Consider the following 13,199-nt stretch of genomic DNA (forward strand, 5'->3'; position numbering starts at 1 on the left):
GAAGCATGCCACCTGTACAGAAACCGCAAGCACACATATTCCATCAATGTCCAGACCTTAGTGGATCATTAGGGAATGTTCATAATTATGCTTGCTAAATATCCTGGGAGTTCACAAGATGCCTTTATGTTCAACCACAGTATCATCAATGAGCAATTTCAAAATGGAACTTATAGGAAGGGACTACTCATTGGTAGGGCAATCACAAATATACTTAACACCCATTAAGAAGCTGTAATGTATGACATAATAGCCATCGCTGTCTTTATATATGGATCTTGTGTCATATGCTCATAATAAATGACTCCAACATGTAGGCAATAATGTTGCATTGTGTCATTCCAACACAATAATCATGCAGTTCACAAGTGAAGTCATTATGAGTAGAAAGGATACATATTAGCTAAGTGTGAGATGTGTGTAAGTTCAGTGGTGTATCTAGGCTCAGCAATTTCTGAAAGCTCCACAACAAAATTGGTGTTGAACAAATCATGAGTTCCTAAGTAAATGTGTCACACATGACAGATATTTGTATGTTGACTAAAGTATCAGGAGCAGTAATGGAAGAAGTAGTTGTAAATTCCATTTGTGTCATACACTGTAAGTGTAGCTTCAATTCATGTGTAAGTGTCAAACATAGGTACATATCAAAGTACACATGTCTCAGCCATTCATATAGTCTAGGTCCAAACATTCACATACTTTTCAACCCACATTGACACACTATATCAATGGCCAGATGACCAGTTTTGTGGCTCAAGTTGCCTACAATTCCTGCATCTCATCCATCAATGTAAAACTAACAGTCAATCAATCAATCATAATACTTTATTTGGGTTGTCAAGAACCATCAAAGTATACATACCCAATGCATTAACACTATGTATAAAAATATAAAACAGCACATTATGCTTCAGTTTCTAGATTTTAAAACTATCTACTCAACCATAAAATTCATAATAAATCCAAAGTTTGATTTCGTGATATAATAATCATATTTAAGAATATAAAAAGGCATACTTAAAAAGATCAGTGCAAGAATGTCCAAGGACTAAGTACAAAAGAGTGAAATACACATTATTTTTTGATCTCAAGAAAATCGAAAAAGTCAATAAAAATATACACACAGTCAATTTATATGCTGTCAAAATATGTCATACTCCAGTAAATAACAAACAATTAAAGGCAACCAGGGTACGGTATCACAGTATACTCAGGATCCTAAACTCAACACTCTCTTGCCACCACAATGATATCATAGTCAAGGAGTATAACTACTGAATGACATACAGGGCAAATTCACATACATTCATGTGAATTCTGAAAGTGTTTTGTATAGGTCTGTAGTATAAAAGTACCTTTACCTACATCAGTTTGTCCCATATAAGGAAAGGCTACATTGCTATACCTATTTGTCAATCTAAGTTCACATCAGCACCTCGCTATACAAAAATATTAGCTGTTTGACAAAGAACTATATAACTATTCATGTCACATGTTGGAAATTAACTACATTTATTAAGCAAATAGCCATGATAAATTAAGTGAACAAATCAAAGGATGTGCTAAAGTAATGTAGGCAAGCAAGGACATCATATGTGTCAAAAGTATAGATGTATGCGTGAGTGTCAAACATGTTGGCACTGTCACAACCTACATAGGGCTGAATATTTGCCAGAGATTCTGTTAATAAGTTTGTAACTGTGAACATAAAGTGAGTGCAAATAACATAGAGGTGTTATAACCGTCCAAATTACTTATCATATTAATCTATTGCCTACAAATGACAGTCAGCACGTGGAAGTGTCCTATGTCTCAGGACATGGAAAATATGTGCAATGACGCATAGAACCTGAAGGTACGTGTGTAAAGCAATGGTCAACAGTATCTAACACATAACTGTTAAATGGCTAAGAAATGTGTATTAGTTTGCCAGCATACATAACACACATGGCAAGTTACGTCTAAATATCAATGTGCAAATTCATTTACTGTTGTCTTTTTGTACTTTTCAGGTGACCAAGTATTTGGGTTGTGACCATAGGTCATGACCCCATTGAACTCTCCTCAGATGGAGGCCCCCAAAAAATGTAAGACTTCACCCACCAGGAAAAGTTGTTGAGAGGTGTTTTGTGGTCATAGTGCAGGTTCCGATCCCTGGATATGTCAAGCTGAAGACTATTGCAATCATCACCGACGGTGTGTAAAATCATCCTCATATGTGTAATATTGCACAATATATGTTTTAAAACAAATGTCCCGTGGGACTATGAGCTGCAAAATCCAGAGGAGCTGGAAGAGGATGAAGACAATGATGGATATATGCAACACACAACGGCAGGTCAGCGGAGACGTGACCAAATTGTGGCTAGTTTTTTTACTTAATCAATAAAACCCGATGGTAATACAGAAAATATGTCAACTTATAAACCAATGCATACTTTTTGGAACTCATTAATTTGTTGTGTATGTGTAAATGTCAATGTAAAAATCTAGTCACTCACATCTTCTCAACTAGTTGTAGGCCTCAACATGTAAGAATCATGCTGTCTGACTATTGATCAAAATGGGGCTATACCTCCAAATAATAAGAAATGAAATAAACTTAGCAAGCCAATGTGATGCAGTATACTGCATGAAAGGTTAAGGGCAGGATCGCCACATGTCTAGATAGTAATAGCTCGTTCCTGTCCTGTCACACTTAAGCAAGGCAGTGCAGCACAGCAAATGTTCTTGCTGTGTTCTGCAGCAGCACAGTTTGTTTCATAAGGTAGTCATTGCATGATGGATAGCAAATCTTCAAAAAAGTCTGTTACTGTGGCAAACTCATTATTTTAGTGTGTTGCTCACATGGACTAGAATGCAGAATGCCAGCACTTTGCAGGAGCAAATGTCGCAGCAGATACCATCACAGATCATGGTGACAGTTCTCATGGACAAAGGCCTAGCTATTCTCAGGTGTAGATGTTGGAATGTCATTTGTAAAGTCATTCATGCATGTGTGGAGAGCCAACAAATTGCACAAATGTGACACCTTTCCTGGGAAGATTTATGTAAATTTCACATCTGAACACAGTTGACAAAATACACATTTACCATGCTTTGCACAGGAATACAATGAGACCTGCAACAAAACACACTAAACTGATGAAGTAGCAAAATGTGGCATTAACCAAGAAGTAAGACAAGGGAGATGTTTGCCAACTATCACATCACATCTGGAATACAGAGAGGGTTAATGTGTGAAATGTCCATGTCAAACGTACAGCACAAATGTATGTGTACGTACACAATCTCATTGAACATAGTGCATGGGTATGAAATTTTCCCTGCATGGTAAGAGTAGTTCATAGTCTGGCTCACTAGATCTGGAAAAAATGCCCAAAGAGGAACATGGAATATGCTTGTGTGCCATGACATAGGCCTGTGTCATGGATTGCAGTGTGTTTGGACAAGGAGGGTCACAAAAACACCTGCCCTCATAGTAGATGTGTGCTACTGTCTTTGCCAGGAGTAAGACAGAGCTAAAGTGGGGGTGGTAGCATGCTGTGTACAGTCGTAGTGAAAGTTACCTTTCTACCCAGGTTCACTGCAGTGAGGCCTACTGGCTCACACAACTCTTCAAATGTTCTGTTGCTGTGTTTTACACTCACCTCGGCCTAAAATCAGGTTGATCAAGAAATGTGAGCATGATCAAACCATGTGCAGAATGCATGTGTCTATGCAAGACATACAAAACACGTAGGTTAAAATGTGGAACAGTGTGCACATGGTTAATGTGTGTGAGCTGGTAGTATGTGTTCAACCTGACACACTGTAGTGCAGTTCAAAGGGAAAGTAGAAGGAAAATGTGTGTTTTTGCCTATTCCCAGGTTTACCAGTTCTGGTAAATCTGGGATTGTGTCAAAAACCATGGGAGTGGTGTGGGAACACCCACACAAAGGCCATGAAACGCCTGCCTAGTGCAGAGTAAGGTAACACAGCTATTTACGTTGCTTTACTTGAGATCTATAAAACCACTCAGGATTGCACAAGGTGGCCTTGCATAGCTTCATAAAGCTCTAATTTGTATTGCATTGTGCATGTACCATGTTGTGTGGTGCAAGCGCCATGCAACTGGGGTCATAAATATACCTCTGTGCGCAGAAGTGGCTGCCCGACTACATTACATTGAGGACCTTGGCTTCCTTTGTGCATAAGATATTACTGCTGTGTCATAATATGCTGATTATTGGAATCATACCAAATGGAGTTTGACAGTCCAGCAAGACTGCAAGCTGGGTGTGACGTACACTGGAGAATGGGGGACCCATCCTGTCTCTGTGCTTCCCTAAGTGTGGGTTGCATCTGTGATACATCACGAGGAAGGGGTATAGACACACTGCAGAAAGAGTGAGATTGAGCTGATTAGGGAATCAAAAAGAATGGGGCATAGATCCCAGGATCAATCTTGATATGTGCGTATTGAGCTGTTGATTTCTGCCTTGTGGTACTGTCATGCTGGCTGCTGTTCCCCTGGTTAGGCGATAAGGACTGCACAAACATCCCTTGAACCCAAATCTGCCTGGCCTCCTGTCATGAAGTCTCGGCGACATGAAAGACTTCCAACCACCCTACCAAATTGTGCCACCTCAGGCCTGGACCAGTGGAAGTAGGCCTTAGGTATCTGCTGCAGCAGAAGCCACACTTCTACTGTAGATACTGTGTAGGTCTGAACCAATGCATCGCAACATTGCACTGGTCGAAACCCGAACATCACCCCTATTCTGTGGCTGCAGAAGTCCTACTGCGCAGTGCATCCATCACACAATGTACATTGTGTAGCAATGTGTCAGACAAAATGACCCAAGTGTCAAACATTGTGCTGGTTACACCCAAGAAATGATGTGATGTGTGTGGCTGGCTGCATATTCAGAATTGTGAGAGTACGTTTTACTTTCTCTTATAGTCTGTTGGTTTGATCTGGTTGTTGGTGGTGTTTGGAGAGTGTCTTGTGGATTTTAAATGTTTTTGGTCTAGTTGGTTTCTGGTCTGTCACTGTCTTGAGCCAATTGTGTACCTTTTGTGGGTTCTTGTAGTGAATTGTATAAGTATTTGTCTTTATATAAGTACTCGTCAGGTGTTTGTAAATGTAGGGGTTTAATATGTTAGGTATAGTTATTAGTTTAAAGGGTGTTTGTTTGGGGTGTCGTAGATTATCGAGGGAGAGGCCAGGGGCCGCATTTGGCTCAAAATGCATTACCTGCCCCACATGGTGGCCTCTGGAGATAGAGTCAGCCAGGGATACCTGCCCTCGCTGGGAGGGGGTGCTTTGGCTTTCTGGCTTTTTGTGAATTTCAGTGCATATCATTTGAATTACTTTTTTGTTCTTGTCAATGTATGTGTTATTTTGTTCTGTATCATTGTTGTTCAAAGTTAAACAGTAGTTATATATTTAAAAAGAACAAGAAACAGAAAAGAATACATTTTGTAAAAAATTATTTTTTGTTATAGAAATCATTGTAAGGTACTGTTTTTATCTGTTGAGGTGTGGTGGGCTATTTAGTGACATTTTGTGCCTTGTAATGTATGATCTTGTTATTAGAATTGTATCTATCCACCAAGCAGGAATTCCTTTTGTAAAGTGTTTTTCTCCCCTAGTCCTACTTGTGTATTAATTTTTCAGGTGCCCTCTACTTTATTCATTGTGTTGTCACATGGGTCAGATCTTTGGAGGTGATCACACCATCTCCCAGCTCAAACATCAGTGGGCTGATGTTGTGGCTCGTAAGGCTACTCCGGTGGACCTGCTGGGATTGGAGATAGAAGGGCCCATCCGTATGTATTCATGTACCATCTGCATGTATTAATGTTGCAATATCAGTTATACAAAAGTTAAACATTAAAGGGGCTGATTTTGTTATGTGATGGTTTGAATTTGCACCATGCAATGTGATTCATGTACAAAAATGAAAGTGCAAATATTAAAGCAACACAAGGACACTTTGTGGGCCTCAGAGTTACTATACCGATACAATGTAATGCAATGCAGGTCCAATTGCTGCATTGCTATACTTTTTTTTTTTTTTGTTATCGTTCAGAATCTAGAAGGTCTGAACCGATTTTTAATACAGAAAGCTTTACACTGAAATAACATAAAAAAGTGCACAGTTCTTACGAAATAAAAATAATTTAGACTATTCCAAAATACATCAAATGGTCAAAAACTACTTTCGAAATCGTGCACATCCCTCCCAATTTGCCAGTATTCAGTTGTAACCAACAGATCTCTATTTACCAACACAGGGGTCTTCCAGTCCTCTTCAATTTTTAATTGAAAAAAAAAAAAGAACATGGCTTTGGTGGAGGCAAGCTTAAAATGATAAAAATGTTTTTTGAAATTTGTTGTTTTCCTCTTCTTCAAACCATGCAGTTCATACACTTGACAGTTTTACTGCCGTAGTCAACGCAGTCTGGCCCAATGCACTCGCAGCACGCGTTGTGGAACCACCGATACTTGGAGGCGCCCGCAGACTCACAAGATAGCTTACACTGGTGAATGGACATGCAGTCATCGAAGTAGATCACGGTGCATATTCGCTCTTTATCATTGCTGCGTGACACATGGCCGTTGTTCTTTGGAACCGATACATTTTGATGCGGAGGTTCATTCATGGTTTCCAAACAAGATACCAAATTTTCATGATGGGACAACTCTTCAGCCACAGGGAATGAAACAATGTTCCAGTTCAGATGTCTTTCTCCTTCTGTGAGTGCCCGGAACAGGGAAGGGACCGGGTCGTGGAGATCCTCCACTGTGCTCTTGGATGTCGGGGGAGTGTCGCTGTAGTTCTTTGGATTGCACATTCCCACACAGTCGCAGCACTCATCCCACAGTGTGCTGAGGCAGAGCATGCATTCCTTACAACATGAGCAGTTTCCGTCACTTGGGCGGCATTGGCAAAGCTCCTGAATAAAGCACTTGCTTACGTCACTAGCACAAAGAGCTTTGTTGCAGCCCAGTGTTGGCAAGATCCAAGTGCAGCACAGCAGGACATCAGTTGTAGGGAGCAGAAAGTAGAGTGACCTCATGATCTATCGCCCTGGTCAACTTGACCAACTTTCAACAGCTTGTCGGTGAACGGCCTGGCCCTCCGCTCCTCCTCAGTGGCGAGCTTTCTCTTTTCCGCCGTGCCTCACACCGAGCCAGGAGTCGCACTTCCTTCGTGCCTGGTCGGATCCTGGAGGCGTGTTTGGGGAGGCAGCCTCAATACCTCCGCCCGAATGCACATCGGCTCACGAAAGCAGCAGCATACCCTGCCACAGGGGTTGGTTCTATGGGTTGTGGGAGTTATTCACATTGAACATGCATGGATTTAGAAGCATTCTCTGATTTAACATACGTGATTGATTGACCAGGGAATGCTCCAAAAATGCTAGACCTCCTCAAGTGATGGGTGAGGAAGAAATATATCAATCTCAATTTATGTTAAACTTTCTATCCATACTACATTGTGCAGCACATGTAGATGGATGAAAATACCTCAGCTAATGTTTGTGCAGGATGGTGTCCCTTACAGGACAAAACAGTACAAACCTGCTTACAAGACATGCTCCCTTGCACCATGTTGCAAGGTAGCATGCATTGCTGCTAGTCAGCACTTTGTGCACCAGCACCACAAAAGTCTGATATGGTCCTTACAATGTTACATACAGTGTATACCTGCCCTTTCCCATGGCAGAGCTAATTTGGTGTTCCAAGGGCTAATAGTTTTTCTCTTGTGTCATGGGGCATTGGGGCCAGAGATTCTGCTGACCAGCAGTACTGAAAACATCACATACCTGAGGCATGCTTCAGGCATGTGTTGTGAGATACTTCTGACTTTCAACATTCAGCCATCTTAGCCCTGCACGGTGACTAGCTGCATCCCATCATACAATGTAAAAATATCTGTGCCAAGAGTGTTGAATTGTTTTCAACATGCACTGGGATGCAGTAGTATTTATTATGGAATTTGGACCTTGTGTAGCTTCACCATTTACAATGCAATGTCCAAATCTATCTCTTGTACATGGACAGGTCCCATTCACCTGGCGAGAAGTCGACAACTTCTGGGATCCTAATGCAACCAGCAAGTGTAATGAGTACATGGTTGTAGCTCTGCATGCGATCAATGACAGTTTTAGCATTGTGATGTGTATGGGGAGGTATCAACCACCTGCTACCAAATTACAGTCAGTGTGCCAACAAACAGAACTTGTCCACAGAACCATTCATAATTGACGAAGAGCCATGCCATTTTGAATGTAGGAGCAGTGTATGCAGGCCCACAGACTTCATGCATTTGTGCAGCTATGGTGATATTTGCACTCCAGTTTTTATGCATTTGGCACCTGAACCAATAACTGGTTCATGTGAAATACATTTAGTCGAACCATAAACGTAAAAAAAACAATGTTTCAACAGATGTAGCAGTAGCATGGAAATAGCTTCACTGAGCTTGTCTGTGCAGATTTATATGCCTATGTCCATATTTGATTTGAAACTGGTGCTGATGAGGTGCAAAAAATTACCCACACAGTGCTACCAAGTGTAAACATGAGAGTATTGTGAAAGCTGATTATTACAAAATGTGTGTCATTATGTCACATATATTGCTTCATCTTGCAGCATGCTATGCTCATACATGCTGTACTCGTTTAACCTCTCCTGCTACATAATTCCAGTGTGATTGACTTTTTTTTTTTGTCCTCATTAATGCAAAAGTTGAGATATGAATAGACAATAATCCCTCTTTTTTGGAATATTTCTGACTAGGGGTTTCTCTCACATGTCCGGTAGAAGACACTGCCTTCTAATCTTAAAGTGAGATTGTGTCTTTAAATCTCCAAATCCCCCAGGATAATCCCTCATGGAGCCACCATGTGTGATTGTCCCCGAATTTGTTTTGTTGCATCACAAGTAATCATCGGACTTCCCTTCCCACCCTGCCACTTCCCTTCATCTTAGAATATGTTCCTGTCCCACATCTCCCAGAATTTAGTCCTGTTGCTTTTCCCTCAGGATTGATCCAGCTTTCTAAATTTATCTACGCAAAATCTCCATTCAGTTATAATTGGAGGGCATGCGAGTATCCATTTTCTACATATCTCTTGCCTAGCCAGTAAGATTACCATAAACAACAATTGTTTTTGATTATTATTTAAAGCAGGAGAAGAGCCATTTCTTCCCACCGTACCGAAAATAGCAGTAGTTGTGCTTACCTCAATGTTCTATCTTAAAGCTTTATTAATAGTCCTACCCACTTCCTCCCAGAATATACCAAGTTGAGGGCATCGACGGAACATGTGGATGTCGTCCGCCTTCGCTTCACCACATTTTGGTCAAGTTTTTACCACTTTCCTGTTCATCTTGGTTAGTTTGTCTGGAATCCAATATGCCCTGTGTAAAGTAAAAAGATGATTCTTCCTGAGAGGTTCAGGTACTATTATATGCCATAATAAAGAACAGGATACTTGCCATAGATGTTGCAGGTCTTGTGTTGGAAAGTTCTTCTTCCATAGGCCCAGTAGCAGAACAAATTCCTCTTCTCCTGCTTGGATCATGAGCCAATACCATTCCGATATTTCTTTTCTTGCTGGGTCACTTTGTAGCTCTTTTTCCATCTCCATGTTGTCTTCTTGAGACCCATCCAGGCCCTTCGCCCAACTTGCAAGTTGATTGTATTTGAACCTGGACAGTTTCCCCTCCGTACTTGCTGATAGACTGTCCCAGCTTATCAGAGTTCCTCCTTGAATCAATTGTCCCCACTTTGTGATAACTGCCTTTTTTAAAGGACCTGCCAGAGTATCTTTCAGACATTCAGGAGTTCCTGGAGAATTCCAAATGGGTGCTTGGCTGCTGTATTATGGGATCTTCAATATTCTCCTTATTTCATACCATGTTTTGCAATTAATTAGATTTTTTTTAAAATACTTTGGGTGTCCAAATTTGTATATACAGCAGTCCTCTTCTGTAGTGACTTTTAAATAAGGGGTGAAAAATGAGTGTGCTTAAAGAAGAATCCTGATGTTTTTAAATCGAAAGGCTCTATAATACAATAGGAGGTTGGGGCTAGCAATAACACCTTGGTCTTTCCTCCTATGTAGTTTCTTCCACGCAATCCTTACTCCCTTTGAGGCCCATATAAACCCATTGATTTCACCTTGTATTTTCTTAATCCACTGAGTTCTAAACTCCAGTGGGATAGCATTGAAAATAAAGGAGAATTTAGGCAAAATAGTTATCTTTATAATATTGGATCTCCCCAAGAATGATAAAGGTAGGCCACTCCAAGATCTTAGCAGTTTCTTTGTTTCCTTCGCTCTTAAGTCAAAATGTACTTAGGCAATTTCGTCAACGTTTTTCAATATCTCAATCCCCAAATATTTAATTCTGCTTTTTGCTATTGCAGTTGATGATTGGGAATTCCACTCCATTATTTCTGTTTTCCGGTAGTAAACCTGGTAACCGGACACCTCACCAAATTCATTTAGCAGATTTGTAATGATAGGAAGAGAAGCTTTCAGATCACTTGTGAATACCATCAAATCATCAGTGTATAGGGCCACTTTTTTAATCCAACCTTTAAAATTAAATGGTATAACACCTTGCGACCTTCTTATAAAGTTTGCTAGTGGCTCTATGTATAGGTTAAATAACTAGGGGGAGAGTGGGCAACCCTGCCGCGTGCCTCTTTTAATTCGAAATTCTTTAGTAAGGTTACCATTTATGTGTATTTTTGCCACCGGTGCTGCGTATATATTCGTTAATGCATTTAATTTTTTTCGCCTAATCCATAATGGAGTATTACTTTGTGTAAAAACATCCAATTAACTCGATCGAATGCCTTAGCGGCATCGAAAATAAGAACTGCAAGAGGGGTGTTTTCTTGGGTGGCAATATTGATAGCTCCAATTAGTTGATGGATGAGGTCATGCATTTATCTCCCCTTAATAAAGCCTTTCGGATCTTCATGAATTAAGTAACTTGTATTGCTCCCTGGTCTCGTTGCTAAGATCTGCGCATAAATTTTATAATCGTTGTTCAGGAGAGATATGAGTCTATTTGACTCACATTTCAAGGGGTCTTTTCCTGGTTTTAAAATTAAACTGATAGTGGCATCATTCAAGGTTTTTGAGAGGGCTTGGCATTTAGAAAAAAACGTGTTAAGTAAGGATCCTATGTTGATCTGGAATCTCTGTCTCTATCTGACATATTTTGTGTCTAGTTGTCTAGACTCTTGTTTCATGTGGCCGCCAGACCAATGAGAGCTCCCCTTATTACTGCTTTATAAGCATCCCAAACTACGAGGATAGGTGTTTCATTGTTAATATTATTCTCAAATGATTCTTCAGTTATAGTTTTTAGTTTATCTATTACCTGTTTATTTAGGAGGAGCGTAAGATCTAGGGTCCATCTTATAACCGCCTGGGGAGGCCCTTGTCTTATTTTTAAGTGGACTGGAGAATGGTCGGACAAATGTGCAGGTACATGTTCAACCTTATTAACACTGTTACTTATTGATTTCTCTTTCAGAAAAAAGTCAATCCTTGATGCGTGACTATACTTTATGTTTTATAAGTACATTTATTACTTTGATTTCCCTTAGTTTTCCATATGTCCACCAAGCCTAGATCCTCTCTAAATCTGCTCAACCAATGCTTTTCCTGGTGGATGTCTATCACTTTTAGGATCTAATAATGAATTAAAGTCTCCTCCCAAAATAATTGGGGCAGATGCTTCTATTAGTTGGACGTATACAGCTTGGACCGGGCCAGTATCATCTGTATTTGTGCCATAATACCCACCAATGGTATATGGGCTTCCTCCTATTTTTACTTTAGCTACTACCCATCTTCCCTTTGAGTCGATATACTCTTCTAAGATTGTTACTTTTGACGATTTTTTAAAAATGATTGCTACCCCCTTAATACAGCAAGCTTGGTTAGTACAAATGTAGCCATCAACCCATTTTTGATGTTTCATAATTTCACTCCATTCTGCTTTTAAAAGATGGGTCTCTTGCAGAATTATAACTTCACATTTCACTATTTTTAAATATTCACACGATTTCGGGCATCTCTTCCTTACTCTAAGGCCATCCACATTCCAAAACATGATTTTGATTGTGTTATTACCCAGAATTTAGCCATTGATTTTTTTCGTTATGTTTTTTTTTTCTCATTCTCTTTAAAGAGCCTCTCTTCTTTTGTCGAGATCTTGTCCAAACTGATATTCAGCATATTGGACAATATTTTTTGTATTTTTTTCCCAAATGCTCCCCACCTAAATAATATTAAAAAGTGTGAGTAAGTAACAAAATTCTTCCCCCCACCCACCCCAGGAGAACCCTCCCTACTGTTGTTGGACAAGGATGATCGCTGTTGTCACGAGACTCTAATTTTACACTAGAGTGACCCCCTATTTTTGGGATCTAATTTGCTCTATGATATTGACTACTTCTCTTGGTTCTTTAATGTTGTGTGACTAATTTTTCCACATGATCGTTAGTGAGGCTGGGAATTTCATTTGGACTGGCTCCCCCAGAGACCTACGATCTTGCAAGTAATTTCCCAGCTTCCACTGCCTGTCTTGTGTGGCTCTTGATAGATCAGAGCGAAATTTAAAATTGTAGTCTCATTTTGCGAAAGTGCCTGCTTTTAGAGCATTGTTCAAAATGTCTTCTTTCGAAGTATGAGTTTTAAAGTTCACTAGTAGTCTCAGAGCAATCTTTCTCAATTTACCTAGTCTGAAGGGGTCTCTATGTACTCTTTGGCTGTCTTGGACGTTTTCTCGTCCATCTCAGGTATGTAGTCTTTCAATAGATTTACCCAAAAATGTCTTATGTTCTGTCCTTCCAACCCCTCCGGAACATTTAGTATTCGCAGATTATTTCTTCGTGCATTATTTTCCAGGGTTTCAGTCTTTCCTCTATGCTCCTTCTCATTTAATTTTAATGTACACATTTCTTCCTGGCAGTCTTCTACATCCTTCCCAATTTCAGCTGTTGTTTCCATCACAAGTACTCTGTCCATTAAGGAATTTACTTTCGCTTCAAGCACTTCACAGGTTGCCTGAATCTTTTCTTGATTTTTCTCTGATTTAGCAAAGTTTGTACTAATCTCTCCATTTAAGGTCCCCAGCAGATCGCCCATCCCAGTTTGTGTACATTGCTCCA

General features: G+C 40.0%; 1 pseudogene; it reads right to left on the minus strand.

Moving 5' to 3' along the window:
- Positions 1-6,095: 6,095 nt before the first annotated feature.
- On the minus strand, positions 6,096-7,206 carry LOC146805728 (twisted gastrulation protein homolog 1 pseudogene; annotated as a pseudogene).
- Positions 7,207-13,199: the final 5,993 nt, after the last annotated feature.

This window comes from Triturus cristatus, chromosome 8, assembly GCF_964204655.1.
Source record: "Triturus cristatus chromosome 8, aTriCri1.1, whole genome shotgun sequence".
Classification (NCBI taxonomy): domain Eukaryota; kingdom Metazoa; phylum Chordata; class Amphibia; order Caudata; family Salamandridae; genus Triturus; species Triturus cristatus.